Here is a 23,512-nt window from a genome sequence, read left to right as displayed (position 1 = left end):
TCTCAAAGTGTCCAAAAGCACATACATTTAAACAAGACCAAGTTCTTTTAAGCATTAAGAAGTGGTTTATCAACACCTGTGAAAAGAAGGGGAAAAAATGGGAAAGAAAAAAGTGGATTAAAATGCCATGATTGAGGTTTGGGAGACAACTGTCCCTAAGACCAAAATAAGGAAACAAGTGGGAACAGCATGTCAAAATCTACTTCCCTAATAAAGAATTACTGCTTTAAAAACTCAGGCAACAAAAATACAAAAAACAAAAACAAAAGAACAAATAAAAACCTCAGGCAGAACAGCACAAAGCTGAACATGGAACGAAGTCATCAAACAACCTGCAGTCGAATGCCTGTGTAGAATCCTTTCCTGCCTCAAAGCCTGTGATTCGAACAGTAGTGACAAAAGAACCCTAGAACTCCCCATCTCCAGTCGCGGATGCACACTCTCGAGAGGACCCGGCGTCCAGGCACGCACCCGGGCAGAGATGAGGCTGAGTCACGCACAGGAAGGAACGGGTAGCTGGTGGACAGCAAGTAAGAGAGACAAGAGCAGGGTGGAAGTGAGGGGCGGAGTAGAAGGTGGGAGAGGCAGGAGGCAACTGCTCATTTGGGCTCACGAAGGGCGGGGATCGGCTCTTCTAGGGCAGAAACTGCCAAAATGCAAGTCTTGGCGACTGAGCTCCCTCCGGGATCGGGGGTCGCAACATGGCCACATATATGACAAAAACTGTGTTTCGAAGGACTCTCCACCACGCCCCGGCCCGTCCCTGAGGGCTGGGGCGACCACGGCTCGGGACACCAAGCCCTCAGGCTGCAGCCCGCCCCAGAGAGGCAGAAAGAAGAAAGGGGAAGAGGGGGCTGTGGCCCCGGAGACGGCCCGACCCACATCCCCAGGGATGGGGACAAGCGCCCTGAAAAGCAAGGCCCCACCACCCTCACCCTCCTGCCGTCTGCCGCAGCCCCAAGACGCCCTTAGCCGCTCAGCCGCGGCTTGGCGCTCCAATCCCCTCTGGTACTAGCCCCCAGGACCCCAACACTCTCAACCCCCTCCTCCCCCTCACCAGCTGCCGCAGCCACCTCCAACGGCCGCCGCTTTTTGGGCCGACTCTCACCGCCGGGGCTTCCCTCTCTGACCTCATTTCCGGTCTGGGCCGGAGGGGTGGGGCGGTGGCGAGTGGGAGGGGCTGGCTGCACGATTGGGCCCCTGACCCAGTGCTTCCGCCCGTGGCCACACCCACTTCCGCCCCGCGGTGGGCGGAGCCACAGGAAGCCAGGAGATGGGGCAGGGGACAAGGAGGGGTGTTGAATAGGGTCTGGCCGGGAAAGGGCGTCTCAGGGGTTGAGGTGCCCCACGTGGGGAAAGACCCCTGCATGCTGGCCTCATCTTCCTTAGGGGCTTCCAGAAATTGGGCGCTAGGCAGGGATGTCAGCTTATCCCTTGCTTTCTGACCTTTTTAATGGGTCTGTGAAGTTGAGGGGAAATGGATCTTAATGACGTCTACCCTGTGAGCTGGTACAACCTTTGGAAGAGGTTGTTTTGCACTGAGTTACTCAGAACATTTCAAATTGCCTTGAGCAATAAAACAAGTGATATTGGATTATAACTCAAAGTACAAAAGAAATATTCATGAGCCCATACCGATATAAGTGATTGAATAAATTAACGAATGAGGAAGAAGAGATAAATCCCCCACAGAAGAATCTCAAATAACTTATGTAGACAGCCATCCTGCAGCATAACTTCCGCCTCCTTAAATGTGGGCTGTGCATAGTGACTTCCTTCCCAAAAGTACAACATCTGTAAAGGGGAAAATGAGTGATTTTACAGTGGAGAAACCTGGCAAACAGTAATTCAGCCAGGTGATCAAGACTCTGTGCTAAATCATGTTGATAGTATGTGGAATGATACATGATGAGAATGGCACTTTATGGTACTTTCCTTCCAAATCTCATAACCCAGTCTAATTATAAGAAAAAAAAATCAGACAAACCCGAATTGAGGGACATTCTGCAGAGTGCATGACCAGTATTCTTCAAAATTGTTAAGCTCAGCAAAGGCAAGGGAAGTCTAAGAAACTCAGAGCCAGGAGGAGCCTAAGGAGGCATGACAATGTAATATGGTGTCCTGGGTGTGACGCTGCAATTGAAAAAAGAACATTAGGTAAAAACTAAGGAAATCTGGATAAAGTATCAACTTTAGTTAATCATAATGTATCGGGCCGGGCGAGGTGGCTCACGCCTGTAATCCCAGCACTTTGGGAGGCCGAGGCAGGTGGATCACCTGAGGTCGGGGGATTGAGACCATCCTGGCTAACAGGGTGAAAACCTGTCTCTGCTAAAAATACAAAAATTACATGGGCATGGTGGCACGTGCCTGTAATCCCAGCTACTCGGGAGGCTGAGGCAGGAGAATCACTTGCACCTGGGAGGCGGAGGTTGCAGTGAGCCAAGATCGCACCATTACACTCCAGCCTGGTCCACAAGAGCAAAACTCCGTCTCAAAATAATAATAATAATAATGTATCAATATTGGTTGCAATTGTGAGATGTGTTATACTTCTGTAAGAGTGAATAGCCCGGTGCGGTGGCTCACACCTGTAATTCCAGCACTTTGGGAGGTTGAGGTGGGCGGATCACCTGAGGTCAGGATTTCGAGATCAGCCTGGCTAACATGGTGAAACCCCGTCTCTACTAAAAATACAAAAAATTAGCCAGGTGTGGTGGCACATGCCTGTAGTCCCAGTCCCTACTCAGGAGGCTAAGGCAAGAGCATCGCGTGAGCCCAGGAGGCGGAGGTTGCAGTGAGCAGAGATCGAGCCACTGCACTCCAGCCTGGGCGACAGAGTGAGACTCGGCCGTCGCAAAAAAAAAAAAAAAAAAAAAAAAAAAAAAGTGAATAATAGGAGAAAGTGTGGATTATACAGAAACTGTAACAATCTTCATAATTTTTCTCTAAACCCAAAATTATCCTAAAATAAAAAAGTTTATTTAAAAATATGCACATACCTTGGACCCTGAAATTTTGCCCCAAAGAATTGTATTCTAAGGAAAAAATTGGAAATGGACGCAAAAATGTTAAATATAGGTAAATCATCTCTGCAGCATTTCTGAGGGAGAGATGAGGAAACTAGAAAAAGCCAGAAGTTCTACAACAGGGGTTAGTTAACTAAATTATGGTACATCTATGGGTGGAATATCTTGCAACTTTTACAAATTGATGTTGCAAAAGAATATTTAACGACATGAAAAGCCATCAACTTATGATTGTGTACATTTCTGCATGACTGTTATACTTCAATAAAAAGGTTACTCTAAAAATGTAGAGTATGATTCCCACACAAAGGAAATTAAATCTGTACTCCCAAAGGAATAAGACCAGAAGAATCCACCATACAATATCCGAAATGGTTTCATTATCAATGATTATATCTCCTATCTATTGTTTTTTGTGGATTTTCAAAATGTTCTATAGGTGAAAAAAAGTCAAGGTAGGAGACAAAGATAGCTGAGGTTTTGAGCTAGGGCGACTAAGACAGTGGTCAGTGCCATCTGCACAGCTAGAGAAGTCAAGAAGATAAACGGGTTTAGTGGAAAGATGATTAATTCCATTTTGGACATGCTAAATCTGTGACTCCCACAGGACAGAAATACAGAAATGTTCAACAGGTGTCCACAGCCTTAGGCCTCTTTTCTGCATAAGTGAAAATTCTCTCCCACAAATCACATCTGTTCCCACAGTGTTGGTTGCCTGCATCAGCACTGAAAGCTCCCAAATTTCTTGAAATCCAACTTATATTTTCATTTTTCTACTAGATAGCTCCACTTGTTCGCCTCACCAGCATTTCCAATTTAAAATGTCAAAAATAGGCCAGGCATAGTGGCTCACGCCTGTAATCCCAGCACTTTGGGAGGCTGAGGCGGGTGGATCACTTCAGGTCAGGAGTTTGAGACTAGCCTGGCCAACATGGTGAAACCCCGTCCCTACTAAAAATACAAAAAATTAGGCAAGTGTGGTGGTGGGTGCCTGTAATCCTAGCTACTGGAAAGGCTGAGGCAAGAGGATCACTTCAGTCCAGGAGGCAGAGGTTGTAGTGAGCTGAGAGCACGCTGCTGCACTCCAGCCTGGTGACAGGAGTGAAACCGTGTCTCAAAAATAAATAAGTAAATATAATAAAATGTCAAAAATAAAGCTTAGTTTCTTCCACAGTTTCTTTCTTCCTTCCTTCCTTTCTTCCCTCTCTCCTTTCCTTTTTTTTTTTTTTTTCCCAGACAGGGTCTCTGTGAAATGAAAGACAGAGTGAGACCATGTCTCAAAAAAAAAAAAAAAAAAATTGGAAATGGGCTCAAAAATGTTAGATACAGGTTAAATTCTTCTCTGCAGCATTTCTGAGGGAGGATTGAGGAAAGTAGAAAAAGTCAGAAATTCTACAACAGGGATTAGTTAAGTAAATGATGGTACACCTACGGACAGAACACTGCAGTGGCATGATCATTACCTCACTGCAGCCTTGACCTCCTGTGCTCAAGTAATCTTCCCACCTCAGCACCCTAAGTAGCTGGGGCTACAGGCACATGCCACCATGCCCAGCTAATTTTTAAATTTTTAGTAGAGAGATAGGGTCTCCACTATGTTGCCCAGGCTGGTCTCAAACTCCTACCATCAAGTGATCCTCCTGCCCCAGCCTCCTAGAGTGCTGGGATTACAGGTGTGAGCCACCTTGTCCAGCCTCTTCCATAGTTTCTATCAAACCTGCCCCTTCTCCACTGTTCACTTTTTGGGAAATATCGCCACCATCATGCAGTTACCCAGGTGAGAAGCTTCAAACCCATTTTTAGTTCTTGTTTCTTTCTTTTACCCCTTTATCTAGTAAAGTGCTAAGCCTCGTAGGTTGCACTCCTGCAGTAGTCTTGCATTTGTCCTCCCTCATTGGTTTTTGCTCTGCCATTGGCCTCATCTGGGCAGGTAACCACTCTTCTGGGTGATGCAGCAGCTGCCTTACTGGTCTTCCCACTTGCAGTCTCTCCCCCCAAAATGCCATCCTCTACACAGGCACCAGAGTGAGTTTCCTAAAACACAATTTTAGTGGTGTCATTTCATCCATCTTCCACTACCTCCTGCATCATGCTTGAGCACACCATATCACTTGCTAGTTCTAGAACACCCTTGGGATCTGGGGTGATTTAAAGGCTCAATTCCAATGTCACCTCAAGAAAGACACTTACACTTGCTTGCCCACTCCTTTGGCTCTCATTCTCAGCACTTGCCGGTAGCTTTATGACCACCCTCTCTTCATACAACCTGAACTAGAGCCGATTATGTGCAAGTTTGCCTCCCCAACTAAGTCACTCATTCAACAAATATTTACTAAGCATCTACAATATGCCTGGCCCTGTGCTTATATGTATATAACTGTGTGAACCAAACCAAAGCCTACTGCATTGCCCTGAAGACCCTGTCCTATTCATTGTATTCTCATCAGTGCCTAGCACAGTGCCTTACACATGGTAGGTGCTCCATAGCTATTGTTGATGAAAAATTAAATGAATACTTGTTTACTAAATGCTGGGTCAGGGACGTTAGAAGTGCTTGTCTCAGTCCCATGAGAAAATTGTAATGAAACTTCCGCCTTCATGGGATGGTGGAAGCCATGGGCAGAATCACATAATGAAAGAGGGTGGTGAGAGAAGTGGCCTGTTGTGGAAGAAGAGGACAGCTCCAAAAAGACTGAGAGCATCTGAAGAGAACCTGTGTCTAAAAGCCAGAGGAGAGAGAGTTTTAAGAAAATGAAGAAGAAAAGGAAGTTTGAAGATGAGCAGTTCTGAGGAAATGCCACCACACTTGGCAACTGAGGAGGTCACTGATGGTAATAAGGCCTGAGCAGGCTGCAAGCAGGCAGCAGTGGAGGAGGGGGAAGGAGGTGAAGGGTGAAGCCCTAACTGCCTGACTGTGTCCAGAGCTAGAAGTTTCACTTCTTTGAGCCTTTGCTTCCCTATCTGCAATATGGAGACAATATTTGTACATATCTATCTCTTGGATGGAGATGAAATGAAATAATGAATGTAAAGCATTTAGTATACAGCCCAACACAAATTAACTGCTCCAAAAGTATTAGTAGTTACTGAAAAGAGGGGAGTAGTCAACAGAAGTTTCCCTTTTTTGACCATCAAACGTAGTCGAATGAGGAAATTCCCAGCTGAAAAAGAATCTGCACATGGAAGGAAATAATAGGCTTCTCTCACCTCTTTCCTCCCCACAAAAATGTATATCTATTTTTTGAGATAGGGTCTCACTCTGTCACCCAGGCTGGAATGCAGTGGCACGATCATGGCTCACTGCAGCCTCGACTTCCCTTGGGCTGAGGTCATCCTCCCACCACAGCCTCCTGAGTAGCTGGGACTACAGGTACGCGCCACCATGCCTGGCTAATTTTTGTACTTTTTGTTTGTTTACGTGTTTGGGGTTTGTTTTTTGTTTGTTTTTTTTGTTTGTTTCGAGACAGTCTCATTCTGTCACCCAGGCTGGAGTGCAGTGGTGTGATCTCAGCTCACTGCAACCTCCGCCTCCTGGGTTAAAGCGATTCTTGTGCCTCAGCCTCCCTAGTAGCTGGGATTACAGGCACACACCACCACGCCCAGCTAATTTTTGTATTTTTCGGTAGAGACAGGGTTTTGCATGTTGGTCAGGCTGATCTAGAACTCCTGACCTCAAGTGATCTGCCTACCTTGGCCTCCCACAGTGGTGGGATTACAGGCGTGAGCCACCGCGCTTGGCTGTTTTTGTACTTTTTGTAGAGACAGGGTTTCACCATGTTGCCCAGGCTGATCTCAAACTCCTGGGCTTAAGAGATTTGCCCACCTCCGCTCCCAAAGTGCTAGGATTACAGGCATGAGCCACTGTGCCCAGCCAAATATATTTTTTAAACAAATAATTAATAATAAATAAAAAATCTTCCACTGCTGATTTATTACATTCCCTGCACTTATAATAAACCTAAAGTCCTCACTATGGCCTGCACAGTCAGGTATGATGTGGGCCCTGCCTGCCTCTGGTCTTGACTCTCTTCCCTGTACCCACAGTACCAACCCACCATGCTCTTTTTCCACCTTCCCCAGGGCCTTGACATGCTGTCCTGCACCTGAGAGCATCATTGAGGCCTTGGCTAAAATATCACCTCCACAGAGAGGACTTTTCTGATATGATCTAAAGTACTTTCTATCTCATCGTCCATTCTGTGCAGCTATAACAAAATACCATAGACTGGGTGATTTATAAAGAGCAAAAATGTATTTTCTCATAGCTTCTGGAGTCTGGGAAATCCAAGATCAAGGTGCTGGCAGGTTTGGTGGTCTGATGAGGTTCACTCTTTGCTTCAAAGATGGTGCCCCGTTTCTGCATCCTTTGGAAGGGAGGAATGCTGTGTCCTCACATGATGAAAGGCAGAAGGGCAAGTGAGCCAACACTCTGTAAAACCTCTTTTATATGAGCCTTAATTCCATTCATGAGGGGAGAAGCCCGCATGACCAATTACCTCTTAAATACTCCACTTCTTAATAAAATCACATTGGCCATTAAGTTCTAACACCTGAATTTTGGAAGATACATTTAAACCATAGCACCCGGTATATTTCCCTTATGGCACTTATTATAGTCCAACTTTATCCTATTTCTTTGGTACTTATTTGTTTGTACTCTGTTGCCTCCCACCAGGATGTAAGTTTCATAAGAATAAGGACGGTATCTGTCCTTTCACCTTTGTATCCCCCTGGAACCTACAACAGTGCCTGTCACATAGTAGGTGCTCAATAAACATTTGATGAATGAATGGATTCCTCATCCTCTCTCCATAATTTATTTCCATTTTCCCCTTTTCCTGGCTCAGATCTTCTCTGAACAGATCCAAGACATCTGGAAATCTTTCCAGAAAGTTTTTCCAGCAGCCACTGGAGAGATGTTACTAACAGAAACAGTGTCCACCAAGGAGGACAGGAAGTGTTAGCATATACTTGGAAAGTGAGTGACACCTGGCAACTTGTCCGCCTCCCCTACCCCTGGTACTCCTGGTGCCTTCTCCTTGGGATTATAGGAACCTTCCCTGGAGGCAGGAATGCAGGAGTGGGGAGATGCTGAGCACTCCTTGGCAGCAGTGATAACAGAAACACATCTCCTGTAAAGCACACCAAGAGGGGGACAGTGAGGGGTTGTGCTGGGACCCAGGGCAGCAGCCAAGGAGCAGGTGGCAGTAGACAGAGGTTTGCCAACTCCTCCCTTGCCACGCCTCCCATGCTCTCTCACTTACCCTCCTCAACTCTGTTGAATTTAGGGATTTTGTTGAAGTAGCATTTACTAAAAGCTTACTGTAGTCCAAGAATCATGCTGAAGACTACATTCAGTATTTCATTTAATCCTCTCAATAACCATTTTGATATTCATGGCTATAGCACCTATAATAAAGGACAGATTAACAAAAGCAAAGCATACAAATTTATTTAAGATAAGTTTTACCTGACACAAGAGCATTCAGAAATGAAGACATTAAAAAACAGGGAAACTGTATTTTTATGGACAGTCATTCAGATGTATGATTGCAGAAAAAAGGATATGATCTAATGGTAATAAACTCGGAGAAACTTAGCAAAGCCCATTTATTCAGATTCTTTTTGGTGTCTTTGCATCTTTGAGGATAGGGACATTCTTTTTCTCCAGGTATAGGGAGGATGCCTCTGGAATGAGGGTCCTATGACCTATTTTCAGGGAAGGTCAACTTGGTTTTATGGCCCATTACAGGGGAAAGGAAGTGAGAGAAATTCTTTTTAGTTTCTATGGGCTGTTTCTGCTATTTCTTCTATGGCAAAAGTGCTATATTTAGGAGTAGTGTGTCCTGAACCTCACCAATTTTCATATGTTTTACTTTTACATATGGCAGAAATCCTGCAATACATTTATATTTCTTTTCTTAAACAGCCAATTATTACCGAAAGAGATTTTTTTAAAGAAAAGATATTTTACAGTTTCATAAATACCACTTTTGGTGCTTTTCATTCCTTTGTATAGCTCATGATCTCTATTTGGTATGATTTTCTTTCTGTCTGAAACTTTTTTTAACATTTCATGTAGTTCTTGTACATTTGTGATAATTCTGTCAGCTTTGGTTTCTTGTAAAGTCTTTATAATTGTCTTCATTTTTGAAAAACGTCTTTGCTGGGTATAGAATTCTATGTTGACAATGTTTTTCTTTCAGGACAATCATATGCTACATGATGACGTTTTGGTCAATGATGGACTGCATATACAATGGTGGTTTCATAAGAATATAATACTGCATTTTTATTGTATTTTTTCTATATTTGGACATGGTTAGATACACATATACCATTTTGTTGCAACTGTCTACAGCATTCAGTACAGTAACATGTTGTACAGGTTTCAGCCTAGGAGCACAGGCTATCCGTCAATGTGTTGCAGGCTATACCACCTAGGCTTGTATTACTACGTTCTATAATGTTTGTACAACAAAATCACCGAACGACGCATTTCTCAGAATCTATCCCTATTGTTAAGTAACATGTGACTGCACTTTAAAGATGTTGCTCTGCTGTCTTCTGGCTCACATTATTACAAAGATTAAGTCTGTTTTTCTTCTTATCTTTGTTCCTCTATACATAATGTCTTTGTACTCTTGCTGCTGTTAAAATTTCCTCTTTGGCCAGACACGGTGGCTCATGCCTGTAATCCCAACACTTTGGGAGGCCGAGGTGGGTGGATCACCTGAGGTCAAGAGTTCGAGACCAGCCTGGCCAACATGGTGAAATCCCATCTCTATTAAAAAATATGAAAATTAGCTGGGCGTGGTGGCACGTGCCTGTAATCCCAACTAATTGGGAGGCAGAGACAGCAGAATTGCTTGAACCCAGGAGGTGGAGGTTGCAATGAGCCGAGATTGCACCACCGCACTCCAGCCTGGGTGACAGAGCAAGACTCCATCTCAAAAGAAAAAAAAAAGATTTCCTCTTTATCACTAGCTTCAAGCAATTTATTTATAATGTGTGTTGGTGTCATTTTCATAATGTTTCATAATGTTTCCTGTCCTTGGAATCATTGAGCTTTTTAATCTGTGGGTTTATAGTTTTCATGCTTTTTGCTATTATTTCTTAAAATATTTTTCTTCTCCCACTTTTTATCTATGGGCATACCTCGTTTTATTGTGTTTCGCTGTTTTGTTTTTTTTTTTTTTTACAAATTAAATGTTTGTGGCAACCCTGTAAACCCTGTATTGAGCAAGTCTATCAGCACTGTTTTTCCAACAGCATGTGCTCACTTTATGTCTCTGTGTCACATTTTGGTCATTCTCACAATATTGCAAATGTTTCATTATTATTATATCTGTTGTGGTGATCTTTGATCAGTGGTCTTTGGTATAACTATTGTAACTGTTTTGAGACACCATGAGTTGTGACCATGTAAGATGGCAAACTTAATCAATAAATGTTGTTTCTGTTCTGACTGCTCCACTGACTGGCCATTCCTCTGTCTCTCTCTCCCTCTTCTCAAGCTTCCTGATATGTTGCCCAGGCTGGACTCAAATTCCTGGGCTCAAGTGATCCTCCTGTCTTAGCCTCCTGAGAAGCTGGGACTTTAGGCATGCCCCACCACACCCAGCAGCAATAAAATATTTTATAATTAAGGTACGTACATTGCATTTTTAAATATAATGCTATTGCAAACTTAATAAACTACACTATAGTGTAAACAAAACTTTTTTAGCCAACGTGTCCAGCCAACAAAACTTTTATATGCACGGCCAGGCGCAGTGGCTCACGCCTTTAATCCCAGCACTTTGGGAAGCTGAGGTGAGCAGATTGGGCTCAGGAGTTCAAGACCAGCCAGCACAACATGGTGAAACCCTGCCGCTACAAAACAGAAATATTAGCCAGGCATGGTGATACACGCCTGTGGCCTTAGCTACTCAGGAGGCTGAAGTGGGAGAATCTCTTGAGCCCAGGAGGCTGAGGCTGAGCTGTGACCATGCCACTGCACTCCAGTCTCAGAGATAGAGTGAGACCCTGTCTTTAAAAAACAAATAAAACAAAACAAAAACAAGCAAACAAACAAACATTTATATGCACTGAGAGATCAAAAAAATTATGTGACTCTACTGAAATATTAGTTTCATTGCAGTGGTCTGGAACTGAAACCACAATATCTCCGATGTATGGCTATGCTTCTGGAACTCCAATTACACATGTATTAGGTCACTTTAAGTTGTTCATCTGCCCTTCCTTCCTTCTTTCCTTCCTTCCTTACTGTTTTTCTTTTTTGTTTTTTAGGGATTTTTTTTCTCTGAGTGTTTCATTTTAGATAGTTTATACTGCTGTATCTTCAAAGTCACCAGGCTTTTCTTCCACAGTGTATAACCTGTTATTTATCACATCCAATACATTTTTCCATCTCAGACATTGTAGTCATATAGAAGTTAGATTTGGAGTTTGTTGTTGTTGTTGTTGTTGTTTTTGCTTTTGTTTTTTTTGAGACAGAGTTTCACTCTTGTTGCCCAGGCTGGAGTGCAATGGCATGATCTTGGCTTACCACAGCCTCCACCGCCCGGGTTCAAGTGATTCTCCTGCCTCAGCCTCCTGAGTAGCTGGGATTAAAAGGCATGTGCCACCAAGCCCAGCTAATTTTGTATTTTTAGTAGAGACAGGGTTTCTCCATGTTGGTCAGGCTGATCTTGAACTCCTGACCTCAGGTGATCCACCACCCACCTCTGCCTCCCAAAGTGCTGGGATTACAGGCGTAAGCCACTGCACCCAGGTTTTGGAGCTTTTTTATATCTTCCCTGTCTCTCCTTAGTATGCTCATGGATTTTTCTACCTTATTAAACATATAAAATATAGTTATAATTGCTATAATTTAATTTTCTACAAGTCAATCATCTACTGGTCCTACTAGTAGACTACTAATCTTGACTACTAGTTCTGTCATCTGTGTGATTTCTGGGTCTGTTTTATTGATTGATTTTTCTGTATAAGTGTATTTTCCTGCTTCTCTGTGTCTCATAATTTTTATTGTTTTCCAGATATTATTAATTTTACCTTGTAGGATTCTGGAAATTTTTGTATTCCTTCAATTGTTTAGGTGCGAGGGTAAACACAGTCCCTGTTATTCTATTAATGCCTAAAGTGAAAGTCTTAGGTCTTGTAGTACACTGAGAGTCTTTTACTGGCTGGAACAACTGGGGATAAGGATTGGGAAATTGCTCCAATTCAGCAAGTTCTGGGCCTTTTATATTCCCTCTAAATTATGTTAATAAACCGGTCATTTTTTTCTTCAGCACATCTTTCTCCTAGTACCTTATCAAATTCAGTTAGTAAGAGCCGTTTCATCCTTTCAGCCTTCTACCTGGAAATCTCATTGCTCAAATTCATAAGTTCATTAAGTACTTCTATCTTCCGAATTACCACAGACAACAGTTTGACCTATTATTTTGTTAGACATAATACGGGTCACCTTCTTTTCTAGCCTACTATACTAATTTCCCTTCCTTCCTTCCTTCCTTTCTTTCTTTTTCTTTTTTTCTTTCTGAGACAGGGTCTCACTCTATGAATGGCATGATCACAGTTCACCGCAGCCTTGACCTCCTGGACTCAAGAGATCCTCCCACCTCAGCCTCCTGAGTAGAGTAGCTAGGACTACAGGTGTATACCACTGTGCCTGGCTAATTTTTTATTTATTGTGGAGGCGGGGTCTCGCTATGTTGTCCAGGCTGGTCTCAAACTCTTGGGCTCAAGCAATCCCCCGACCTCGGCCTCTCAAAGTGTTGGGATTACTGTCCCTAGCCAGTTTCTTTATCATCTTTTCTAGCCTCTACTTGCTTTCTAATCCCAAAGCTACTACTATATGTGTTAGAGTTGGTTTTGGTTTTGGTTTGGTTTATAGCAATGCCTGATTTCTAGGCATCAATTTAATGCTTCATAACAAGTCACCCTAAAATTTAGTTGCTTGAAACAGCACTCACTTATGACTTCTTGTAAGTTCATATGCTGGCTGGGAAGTTCTCCTCATCTGGCCTAGGCTTGGCTGATCTTAGCTGGGCTTGCTCCTGCATCTGCAGTCAGCTGGGGACTGGATGTTCTAGGATGTCCTGGTCTGGGACAACTTAACTGTCTTCCTCATGTCTCCCACATGCCTGAGATAGATGGCATAGTCATGTTCTCATGACCAGAGGCCAGCCCTAGTATATTCTCATAACCGTTGTAGGATTCTAAGAGAGGAGGCAGAAACACACAGCACTTCTTCTAGTCTCTGCTTGACTCAACCTTGTAACTGACATTGGCCAAAGCAAGTCAAGTGGCCAAGCCCAGAGTCAGTATGGAAATGCAGTAGCAAGAGGCGTAGATACACAGAGGCATGAAAAATCAGGGACGTTCACACAGTGTCTACTGCACCTGTGAAGTGGGTATTAGAATTAATATCATCATCCCCATTTTACAGATGGGAAACTGAGGCACCGCGAAGTTAAATGTCTTGCCCAAGATCTTAGCAAGGGGGTAGCTTTGAACCCAGGTGATGTGGCTCTGGAGTCTCTATGCTTTCAAGCACAGCGCTCTACTTCCCTCTGGGGACAGGCCCAGGGCATTCCAGGAGCCTCCAACCCATCTGGAAAATGGGTCATGCAGCCTCCTCTTGGAGCCCTCCAAGAAGGGCAAGCTCACCACCTGCCTGCCTCAGCCATTGCCCTCGGAGACAAAAGCCAAAGATCGGCAAGGTCTGGCTGCGAGCGGTCACCGGAGGAGGCCCCTGCCAGTCCCTGCCTCCCAGCCTTAAGTGCCTGTGGCCGCAAAGTGAAGCCTTTCAGGGGTTAAAGGCAAGGAAGAGAGAAACAAAAGAAGGAATAAAGTCAAGAAATGTGCCATGAAGCTTCTTGCCGCGCAAAGCAGAGAAAGTCATTTCCAACTTCTTTCATCTCGTAGATGAAGCCACTAAATAAAGGGGCAAAGCGGCGAACACAAGGGCTTTTAATCTGTCTCATCTCCTTCATAATAACTGCAAATTTTCCCTGGGCCCCTGGGAGTGAGCCTCTTCCCTGCGCTCGGCCTTATCTCCCCCTCCACATTTCGCCGGCGCCGCGCCGCCCCCCGCGCGCGCTGCCCGGGCCGTCCCGGCGAGGCCTGGGGGAGCCTGCGCTCCCCGCCGCATTGTTCGGGCCGGCCCGGGGCGCGGAGGAGTGATGAAGGCCAGTCAAAGGGAAGCGGGCGCGCCGCGGCTTCATTAACTTCGGCCTTTCAGCGGCGCGCATATCAGAGCCAGGCCTTTTCACAGGCGCTAATTAGCAATTTGGAGCCTTCCCCCCTCTGGAGAGGCGCCTTCAATCTAACAAGTGGGAACGGCGCTGCGCTCCCTTTTTTCTTGCGCTTAATATTTATTGTTTTCCATTTTCTCCGTCGCCCTCGCTTCCCCCTCCCACCCCGCCGCATTGTCCAGCTGATCGCCACCAGATAAGGCCTTGGGGAGGGGGCGGGGGGAGGGCGCATCATTAATCACTCTTTTAATTCTTGGCTAATGATAACTTTCTCGCACGGAGAGAAGTTAATCTTTCCTGGATGTGAAGAGGAAGGGAGAGTTAGGACGGAGCGGGGGTGGGTGAACACAGAAGGATGGCGATGGTGGAAGGGGCCAGTCTAATTCTTCCTCCCCCCACCCCATTCCCCAACTTTCCCCCCCTGACCTGTTGGCATTACAACTAGATACGCTCGTTCTTCCTGCCCCTCTATCCAGCAGCAACCTTTCCCCCAAATCTGACGTATTCATCAAAGCTCAGCTCAGATACCCCCTCCTCCGTGAAGCCAACCCTGATTGTCCGGGCTGAATCTCTCTAAAATCCTATAGCGCTCTTCACACACTGTGATTATGGCGAATTCTGCCCATGCTATGGTGGCTTATAAGTCAAGTGTAGAGACTACCAAATCTTTAAAACGTCTGTATCCTCCCTAGGACCGGTGTACAGTAAATGTTTGTGGAATCAATGGATCAACACATTTCTGACTACCACAACAGTACAGGCTTTTTTAAAAAAAAGGAAAAAGTAAAAATGGCTCACCCCTGTAATCCCAGCACTTTGGGAGGCCGAGGCAGGTGGATCACGAGATCAGGAGTTCAAGACCAGCCTGGCCAAGGTGGTGAAACCCCCTTTCTACTAAAACTACAAAAAAAATTAACCAGGCGCGGTGGCAGGCACCTGTAATCCCAGCTACTCCGGAGGCTGAGGCAGCAGAATCGTTCGAACCAGGAGGCAGAGGTTGCAGTGAGCCGAGATCACACCACTGCACTCCAGCCTAGGTGACAGAGTGAGACTCCATCTCAAAAAATATATATATATATATATTGCCAGACGTTTAAATAGCATTTGCCCTTGCTGCATGGCACATACTGTTCTAAGCACTTACTAATATTCACTCACTGAATCCTCATAACAACCCTGCTCGGTAGATGTGGCTCCTGTTTTACAGATGAGGAAACCAAGACACAGAGAGGGTTAGTAACTTGCCTATGATCACAGAGCTGTGAAGCAGCAGAGCTGGATTCGAACTCAGGCTTTCGGGCTTTGGAGTCTGTGTTCTTAAGCCCATTGTGCTGGGATACGATCTTGGCTTCCACACGGGACTCTGTTTCTCTACCTGGGTGGTGGAGTGGGCTGGGAGGGAGGCCCATGCCAGGAGTGCAGGCCGGTGCAGAAGGGTTGGTAAAGATGGCAGATAAGCCAGGCCCTCACCTGAAAAGCCCACACAACAGTCAGACCTGACACCTGGTGTTTGGCACTTGGCCACAAAGAGAGCCCTATCAATAGTGGCCTAAGCCCTGGGCCCAGACCATGGCCAAAACCCCCTACATAACCTGATCTCCCTTCTCACCGCAGGCCCATGCCACTCATTTCGAGGCAACAGGATCAAAATTCCCAACAAACTCTGGGTTCTGTATGCAGAAGTGAGTTCAGTGGAGTGCCCTGGAGAGGGAGGGAGGGCAGGAGAGCCCCCGAAAATCCCCTCCGAATTATAAACATATCCTCTTTAAGTACATTTCTAAGGATAACATTTGTATTACTCTGTCCTGTGCCTGCAGATAGAGCCTGCTTATCTCCTGCATCTCGCTCCTTTCTCTCCACTCTGCTGGGAGCCGTCCCTATCTGAAGCCACGCTGGCAATCCGCTTCCCTGCAATTGTTTCGATCGAGGGGAAAAATTAATTTCTGCCTATCGTTAATTGAGAGAATTGTGTGGAGGGCGAGGGAAGGGGAGGGGGAAGGAGAGGAAGGAAGGAGGCGGAGGGGAGCAATCGTGTTATTAACCGTGTCCCTTTCATAAGCAAATATTCTGATTGCCATCAGTGAGATGAGAGGCTTATTAATGCAGGAAGCAGAGAGGTGATTAGAGAACTTTCAAGAGCTATTGAGCTAAGCGGGAGGGAGGGTTGCAGGGATCTGGAGGCTGTGGGAATTTGGGAAGGACTGGGTTGGGGGAAAAGCCACTGGCCTTGTAGATGGGCTTTCCTGCCCCTTCTCAGCCCCTCTCCCCAGGACTCACTTTCAAACAGTCCCCAACACTCACAGCTGGAGTTGGGAAGAATGCAAAAAAGTGAGTGAAAACTTCCCAAAAGTCACTTCTCCAGGTCAAATTTTCTAGCCCCCTAATATGTTTGTCTAAGAGACTGCATGTGTGGTTTTTAAAAGTAATCAATGTTATTTATTTATTTATTAGAAATGGGATCTCGCTGTATTGCCCAGATTGGACTCAAACCCCTCCTGGGCTCAAGTCATCCTCCTGCCTCAGCCTCCTGAGGACCTGGAACTACACGTGTGGGCCGCCATCTCTCGCTCGATGTGTTTGTTTTAATTATGGGATCGTACTCCCTGATTTACCAGTCCCCACCAGTTCCTGTTTACTGCCCCCATCCTGCCTCACTTGTTTATGTCCCTGCCTGGTCTGTGACATCCTTTGTGTGTGCAGCTCAGTCAGGCTGGGGCTGCAGAGCTCAGAACTGCTGGAGGCAGTTGGGGATTGAGAGGGAGGAGACGGTGAGAGGAGATGGGCACGTGGGATGGTGCCAAGGGTGGATGTTGTTGGTACCCACCTCACATTCTCCCCACCCACTTCTGATTTCAGCCATAGCTATGCTGGTCAGTGCCATGGGAATGTGTTCCAACCCAATTCACCTCAAACAGGACCTCATATTTCTCTCAAGCTTTCTGCCCCAGGAACTTCTCCAAGGAGAAGGTGCTCAGCCCTCCAACACACCCCCCTCCACACACACACACCAAGCATGGTGCAGAAGTCTGGGTGAGTTTATGCCCCCTGAGCCAATCGGGGACAGACGTCTGTGAATAAATACCCTGGAAGAATAACTCTGGGGGCCATTCTGTGTCCAGCTCAGAGGGCCTGGTGGAGTCGAGCCCCACTGCCTGCAGCAGCTCTCTTGAGAGCACACTCTTTCACTGGCAACTGTATCGGCCTCACTTTCCCCATCCTCACTCCTGCTACCTGTTGCCACCTCTCAAACTATCTGTACCCAAGTCTGCTCAGTTCTGCTTCCAGGGGAACACAAACTGAGACACTAGCCATATGTGTCCCTAGTACAAAGGGCAGGAGATGGTCACAAGGGAGACTGGCAAGCACTACATTAGAGAATGGCTATGGATGGTTCTGGGCGGCAGCAGGTGCTAGAGACAAAGGCATATGCTGGGGCAGAAGAGCCAAGATCAGGAGCCAAGGAGAGTAGGGAAGCCACAGGTTGAGCTCAGGTGCTGAGACAAAACCACATATGAGCCAGAGATGACAACTCCTGGAAACTGACGCTCTGTTGGGGAAAGCTGCGTAGGCAGCCCTGTGGTGGCACAGCCACAGCAGCATGGCCAGCTTCCTGGGCTGTGGCCAGACACTACATCTGGGCTCAGGGTGCTCCAGACACCAAATGGCCATCTCTAGGTGCTTCCAAATCTTCCTGACCTCTCCCAGGTGTGGACCTGAGAAATTCTCCAAGACAAACAGAAACCATGCCCAGTTCTTCTTCACACCCAGCTCTTCTAGCTCCCAGAATACTTCCCAATGTCTGTTTTCAAAGTAAGGTGCTCCCAGCTGGAGGCACAAAAGAGACAGAAGCAGAGGAATATGAGGGAGAGAGAGCTGGTGCAGAACTCAAGGGAAGGGGGCTGTGGTTATCCTGTCCCCCAAACCTCATACCCAAAGGACAACTGGCTTCTCCTCCAAGAACCAAATGTTCCCTCCCAATATATCCAGACTCCAAAAATAGGAGCGCAACCAGCAGAGACACCAAGACCAAAAGGAGGCCTGGGAAAAATTAGGAAAGAAGAAAAGAAAGAAAGAAAAGGAAAAAAGGGAGAGAAAAGAGCGGGAGAGGCACTTGGAGATTTTCAGAACAATCTCCATTCTTTACGGTGCTTTCTGTTTAAAAAAAAAATGAAAAAGGAATGATGGAGAAGGGGAGAGAGTCGGACAAGTTTAATGATGTGTGTTCAAAGCTCAGATTGGAAAAATGACAGAGAAAAGCAGCCTGTTTCAGCACTAATAAATTGTTCTCTGCCGTAAGAGGCGCCTGTCGCGGCATTAATACAGGCCCCTAATACACGGGTCAGGGTTAAGTAATTCTCTCCGGCAACTTAAGCGAATAATGAAGCTGGCAGCGGCCAGTGGTGCAGTGGGAGAGATGGTCTATGCCGCCGGCACTTTGTCTTCATTTATTATGCCAGCGGCAGCATGGACGGGAAGCCTCCGCTGAGGAGATATCGCTTCATTTCGGCAAGGTAATGAAAGCCGGGTTGGGGGGAGGATAAACCAATTTGCCGGCTGACACTGGGAGAAGTGATTTGCGGACTCAAGAAGGGGAGAGGAGGGCCCATGCACAAGGAGGCACAAGGCTAAGCTATGGTGGGCCAAGGCCCTTCCACAGGCAGAGGCTGGGCAGGGGCACCCCAGTGGGGCGAGTGGAACAAAGCTAAGGGAAGAAGGGGGTAAAGTGGAAGACCCAGGTGAGTGGAAAAATGAACGGAGAACAGAGCAAAGGAAAGAAAGGTCACAGATATATGGTATCTGGGGGTAACGGATGGCTGAGGCTGGGAAAAGGGGCATTGTGGGAAAGAAAAGAAACTGAAGCAGAAGCTGAGAGTACAAGAAAAGACCAAGGCTAGTGGGGCAGAGAAAGTTGGATGGGGATTGCAGGGAGAAAGTAAGTATAGGTTGGCTGATAACAAGGTTGAAATATTTGGAGGTAAACTGTTTTTGAATGGGGAGTCTGAAGTTTGCTGAGAACATTCCAGTGGTCATACAGTTTGGCGATTATGTCCTTTATGAACAGCTCTGGCCAGTTGGCCATCAGAACCACCTCTGTTCTGGAGAACAGAAGCTGTTCTCCAGTGATGTCCTCAGGTGGCAACTTAAATTTGGGGGCAGATGGTCTGAGCTTGTGTTACTGTGGGAGTAGGAGGTGCAGTCTCTTCCTTCTGATCAGAATCGCTCACGGAAGGAGGTCCCCCAGTTATACCTTAGAAGTGGAAGGAAACCCTCTCCTGGGTCATGTGTCCAGGTGAGTCTCCCCTGCAATTGAGTGCCTCCCTCCAGCAGTCTGGCCTAATTAGTTGTCATTCTTTGTCCCAAGTCTAATTTCTTGTCCTGAGTAACAAGAAGAGCAGGACTGGTGGCTCCTGCCAGTCCTCTCATAATGTTGGTAACCATGTCTTGTGTGCAATTCAAGGTCACATCTGAACCAGGCGCCACACCCATAGAGGCAGACATAACCCCAGTGAAGTGGGTTGGGTTACGTAACTGCCCTGTTACGTTCTCCAGCACTGGCACCTTTCTTTCTTCCCTTCAGCACCAAGACTTTTGGACAGCTCCACCGAGAGCGCCAGCAAATTAAACAGGCTTTCTACCCTTATTATCACGTTTTCAAGTTCCCTAAGACCCATTCCTACCCCTTCCTCCTAAGATTAAGATGAGCAGATCCTCAGCACTCAATAAATGGAGAAGAATCTCAATCTCCTCTTCCCCACCTTCCCCTTGCCAGTGTACTTCTCTCCTTCTTAGTCTACACCCACCCCTGCACACGTTTGTAAGCATATGCACACGCACGTGTGTGCATGCACACACACACTCTCTCTCTCTCTCATTCCCAAGTAATGCTGCCACTTTTCTCCCCTGATGTGGGTTAAGGATTTCCAATAAGAACCAAGTATTTGAAGCTTAATACTGCAGTCTCCAGAGGAGCCAGGCCAATTTCACACTAATCTAACCCATGAAGGGAGAGAGCAACGGAAGCAAAAATTACATCAAAGAGAAGTTAATGCCGAGAAGCAGGCGACATAAAAAGGAGCTACTTTCAGTTTCAAAGGACTACACCAATCTGGATTAAGAGATCAGCCTACCGAATGCCTGTATCACCATTGCTGTGTCCGGGCACCAGGCAGAATGAAGTCATGTCCTCAGGGGCCACTCTGAATGGGGTCAGAGGAGAAAAATGAGGTTTCCACCCTGACTCCACATTCATTGACATAGTACATGCTCTGGGCTGGGGGCTTTTGGGAAAATAAGTTAAAGAAATATAGGAGAAAAGACTAGAAGAAAGCACATCAAAATGCTAGCTTTGTATTTAGGGGATTTCCCCCTCTTTCTATTGCTCCATATTTTCTGGAATGAAGTTTTCTTACTTTCATGGTGACAAAAATAAAATAGATGTTCAAACAGCAATGGGACCTCAATGTGCTTTCCTCCATCTGGAATTTATATCTCTAGGCATTTTCCTTGGCACAGCACTTAGCACAGTTATGTTTATAGGTGAAAAAGCACTTTATAAATGACTGTGCAGAGGATTATGATGGTGTGGTCAGCGATGGAAAGTGATGGGGGAGCTGCAGTTTCATTCAGTAATTCTAAGACAGTGGCAGATGGCAACCTGAGAAGTTCTAAATGCTTTAATTCTCCCCCTTTTCAGGATGTGGAGGCTCAGTGCGGCTAAACCCCCAGCACTCTGCTACAGCCAAACTGAATGCCGTTTGTTGAATGAGCAAAGAAATGAACGAAAGAAAAAGCGACGATCTTTTCCATTTCATCTGACCACCGACAGTATTGCTCCAAAGTAGTTTGACTCCATCCTTCCTTTTGCACAAGGCCCCACTGCTCCCTCCCAAACAGATGACCTGGAGACCAGGAAAGAATTCTTGTCAAGCTCCCAGACAAAGGTTGCTCAAACAGCCAATACCCCTTGCCCCGAGAGACCACCAATCTGTCTCCATGTGCTGACTGCTGGGCTTCTTCCAAATCCTTGAGCCTGAAGTCCACTGACCTGGGGGAATGACCCACAGGACAGAGAGAAGTGGAGGGACATCAAGAATGATGGGCCCAGCCTGTGGTGCCTCTGGGGAGGAGCTGCTTGTCATCCCATTTTAAGTGGAGCTGAAGGGAGACCGGCCTCCTGCCCACCCCTCCTCTTGCCCACCCGAGGCGGCAGCCTGACAAGTGTAAATCCCAGAATGAATGGAGGCGCCCGGCCCGTGGAGCCGGTGTCTCCGCGGGCATCTCCGCGCTGATTGACTTGTCGCCTCTGCGAGGCTGACTCTATCAGCTCCTCGGCTCCTCCAATTCCAGGTGTGATTTAGTTTGGAGATGAGAGGTGACAGTTAACATTGGTACTCGTCACTGTAGATCAGACGCAGTCACGCTGTCTTCCCCCTCCCCAGCCCGCCCCCTCCCTCCTCCGAGGCGCCAGGGTCAGCGCTCCCGCCCAGCCCACCGACGGGCAAGCGAGACTCCCTTCCACAGTCTGCATTCCCCAGGGCTTCCTCAATGCCAACACCTTCCTCCGGCCTGACCGTCACTGTTTCCCAAAAGCCCAGGCATCCTTGGCTTCCCTGGAATCCCCGGATGGTTTTTCTTTCTCTGTCTTCTCTCTCCTGGTTAGCCTAGCCTCTGAGCAACCTCAGTCTCCGCTGGCTCCCTGCACAGGATCCCCTGCAGGGGCCAGAGGGATGTTCACTGGGCTAGTGCCTTCCTCCCATCATGGCTGATTGGGAGGACCTCAACGTGTCCTCACCAAATGCAGAGTTTGGAAGAGATGCGAGTGGGTGAGAGCCAGGGTGAGCTGGATCCAGCACTGCTCTGTACGTTGTAGAATAAACTTGGGCAACCACCACTCAGATCAAGATGTAGAGCAGTTCCAACACCCCAGAAGTGTCCAGTGTCCAAGGGAGGCTTTTGAGGGTCAAAAACTTGTCAAAGGAAGACTTGGGTGAGATATGAGCAAAACTTCTCAGGCCATGAAGGACCCAGAAGGTGGGTGGGAAAGGGGGAGAGTTCCCTGGATAAAGAGCTACTCTTTTCTAGGCTTCTGGAAAGTGAACTGTTGAGTGAGAGGAGGGATTTTAGCTGTGGCACTGTCAGAGGGTTCTCTAGAGATGCTTCAGGGGTCACTGATGAGGGTCTCTAGGCGGTGGAGTGGGCAGCCTCAGTGGTTCCACCTATGTCTGTGTCATTCACTGGGCTTCTCTGCAGGATTTCATTTGAAAGAAAAGTTCTGTGGTGGAAATACGCTCTGCTCTCCTTGTTGTGCCACATGGCCTCTGTTGCACTAACATATATAGATTCTATGACCACTGTCTCTCCCTGCAGACCCTTCTTCACTCCTTCCCACTTTCACTGAGTCTCACACTGTGCTGGGAATAAAGCTCTCACCTTCTCAACAGAGCACATTCTCTACTGCCAGCCCACACACACTCCAATTCTGACTCCAGGCTTATCTGCCTTGGAGCTGCTGAGAGGAACCCAGATTCCTGCCTTTGGGTTCCCTATCTCCTTGAGAAACTGCTGGAGGGAGGGGCTGCAGGAGTTTTCCTGGGCACAGGTAGAAAAACAGAGAAGGGAGGGAACCTTGGTTAGGTTCATTCTCTTTGTTACAGTTTGAATGTGTCTCCTCCAAAATTCAGGTGTTGCCAACGTGACAGCAGTAACTATTGGGCCTTTAAGGAGTGATTAGGGCAGGAGGGCTCCTGCCTTGTCAATGGGATTAGCCGCCTTTATAAAGAGGCTTGGTGAAGGGAGTTGGTTTCTCTCTTGCCCCACCCACCCGCCTTCTACCTTGTGAGGGCACAGCATGAAGGCCCTCACTAGACAGATGCTGATACCTTGATCTGGGCCTTATCCTCCGGCACTGTGAGAAATAAATGTCTGGTGTTTAAGGCACCCAGGCCATGGCATTTTGTTATGGCAGCCCAAATGGGCTAAGACATCAGGCTTGTCTAATTTTGAGGTCTACACTATAGAAAACCACATTCCCCGATTGATTTTTTCCCATTTTAATATTAAAATTTAATTATAAAAGTAATAGTAAAATAAATTATCATTTAAAAAATAAAACATAAATGATAATGTTTGACCAACCTTGAGTCTTGGTCTCTTCCTGTTCTCCCAGAGGTTATCACTGTGAGCAAGTTGGTGCGTAACCTTCCAATGATTTTTCTATGT

General features: G+C 46.5%; 1 protein-coding gene and 1 long non-coding RNA gene across 11 annotated transcripts in view; one reads left to right on the top strand and one right to left on the bottom strand.

The window, feature by feature from the left end:
• The window catches only part of GPATCH2L (G-patch domain containing 2 like), an 84,585-nt gene extending 83,421 nt beyond the window's left edge, over positions 1-1,164 (bottom strand). For 6 of the 9 annotated variants that reach the window (XR_010150834.1, XM_063792757.1, XM_063792754.1 and 3 more), the window contains exon 1: positions 1,058-1,144. The gene's annotated coding sequence lies outside the window, so the exon portion shown is untranslated. 9 annotated transcript variants of the gene reach the window in all.
• Positions 425-23,427, top strand: LOC134808378 (uncharacterized). Of its 2 annotated transcripts, XR_010151239.1 has the most exons (6): positions 437-530; positions 10,547-10,679; positions 15,908-15,975; positions 16,111-16,621; positions 16,745-16,840; positions 17,150-18,587. It is a non-coding gene; the product is annotated as an uncharacterized LOC134808378 (long non-coding RNA). The 2 variants fall into 2 exon arrangements; XR_010151240.1 differs by lacking the exons at positions 15,908-15,975; positions 16,111-16,621; positions 16,745-16,840; positions 17,150-18,587 and adding an exon at positions 20,988-23,427 and having other exon boundaries at positions 425-530.
• The last annotated feature ends 85 nt before the right edge of the window (positions 23,428-23,512 follow it).

The sequence above is a fragment of the Pan troglodytes genome, chromosome 15 (genome assembly GCF_028858775.2).
Source record: "Pan troglodytes isolate AG18354 chromosome 15, NHGRI_mPanTro3-v2.0_pri, whole genome shotgun sequence".
Lineage (NCBI taxonomy): Eukaryota > Metazoa > Chordata > Mammalia > Primates > Hominidae > Pan > Pan troglodytes.
The sequence above is the reverse complement of the archived record's forward strand: the minus strand, read 5'-3'. Positions and strand labels throughout refer to the sequence as shown.